Here is a 1,736-nt window from a genome sequence, read left to right on the forward strand (position 1 = left end):
AGGCTTTCCTGCCCATACCCGCATTTTGGCGGTTATTTTGTGGGTCGGGGACGGATGCGGGGTCTGGTCGGGCAGGCTTTCCTGCCCATACCCGCATTTTGGCGGTTATTTTGTGGGTCGGGCACGGATGCGGGGTCTGGTCGGGCAGGCTTTCCTGCCCATACCCGCATTTTGGCGGTTATTTTGTGGGTCGGGGACGGATACGGGGTCTGGTCGGGCAGGCTTTCCTGCCCATACCCGCATTTTGGCGGTTATTTTGTGGGTCGGGGACGGATGCGGGGTCTGCTAGAGTTGCGCTGACCAGGTCCTCCTATCTCCCCTAATAATAAAGCGCAGAGCGCGTCTGTCGTCCGTCACGGCGTTTTTGCAAAAAAACCCTATCGTTTTAGGTAATTAACCCGCAGTCCTTCTGTAAATCGGATCGAACCGATTTTTACTTTTTACAAAAAAAAAACCTGCATTTGATCCGAACTAACCCGCGGTCCCTACATCATCATCGGTACCAAGAAGATGGTGCCGGTAGCCGTCGCGGCCAGGTACGCCGGCCCGACGTTCTCCGCCGCGGCGCCAGAGCCGAGCTCCCTTCCCCTCCCGGGCTTCGTCTTCCGGCGCGCGGAGGAGGAAGCCGCCCGCGGCCTCTGCTGCCTGCTCCGCATCGGCGAGCTCTCAAGATACCCGCTCCCCCTACAGCAGCGTGTGCGCCTCCTTTGCGGCCGCGCCGTTCTGCTCTCTGCTTCCTCCTCTCCCAAGACTCTCATCTCATATCCATGGAAGAAACAAGGACCCGCGTATTCCACTATGCTCTCAATGGGCGACGCCGCCTTCTTGGCCGTCTCCGTCTCCAGGAACCTTCCAGCCTAGGCGGCCAGGCGCGGGGTCCTGCCGGCGTCGATGACCATCATGCCGAACATCTCGCGCAACGCCTCGAACCAGAAGAGGTGGCACCCGAGCGCGAGGTCGAGGTACCCGACGGAGTCGCCGGCGAAGAAGGCCTTGCCGCCAGAGCAAGCGTCGAAGGCGTCCTCCAAGGGCCTGACCGCCGCGAGCGCGGCGTCGAGCCTCTCCGCTCGCTCCTCCTTGGTGGTCGCGTGCAGGATGCCTAGCATCGCGGAGACCACCTTGTCGTCGACGTAGGCTGCCCAGAATCGGGCGACGGCACGATCATAGGGGTCGGCGGGGAGGAGCGAGGCCGCGCCGGCCCAGACCTCGTCGACGTACTTGACAATGACGAGCGACTCGCAGACGGGCCTGCCGGCGTGGATGAGGACGGGGACCTTCTTGTGCACCGGGTTGGAGGCGAGGAGGAGGTCGCCCTTGTCGAACAGGTCCTGCTCCAGGTCCTCGTAGCTTACGCCCTTGAGGTGCAGCGCCATGCGCACGCGGACCGCGAACGGGCTCGCCACCGTGCCCAGCAGCTTGACGCCTTCTCCTTCGCCCGCCATCGTCTTCGACCGATCTCTTCCCCTCACGATTACACTATCTGCTCTCCTGTGTCTGTGCTCTGAACTGAATTTGTAAGTGCATATAGTAATAATATCTTCGTTCTCCTTGTTGTTAATTTATACATGCAGGAAATTAGGCTGACCGGTTGGCACGGATCTATGACTATGCGCGTCGCCGTTGGCGTGCGCAGCATGCTTGCACGGAAGAAGGTTGACTAGCTCGGCGTCACACGTGACGCTTCACTGATGGACGATATTATTCAGAGTGATTACAAAGATGTTGCATACAGAGTC

The 1,736-nt window shown here is 60.1% G+C and overlaps 1 pseudogene; it reads right to left on the bottom strand.

The window, feature by feature from the left end:
- Nucleotides 1-403: 403 nt before the first annotated feature.
- Nucleotides 404-1,736, bottom strand: LOC123441080 (annotated as a pseudogene).

This window comes from Hordeum vulgare, chromosome 3H (genome assembly GCF_904849725.1).
Source record: "Hordeum vulgare subsp. vulgare chromosome 3H, MorexV3_pseudomolecules_assembly, whole genome shotgun sequence".
Taxonomy (NCBI): domain Eukaryota; kingdom Viridiplantae; phylum Streptophyta; class Magnoliopsida; order Poales; family Poaceae; genus Hordeum; species Hordeum vulgare.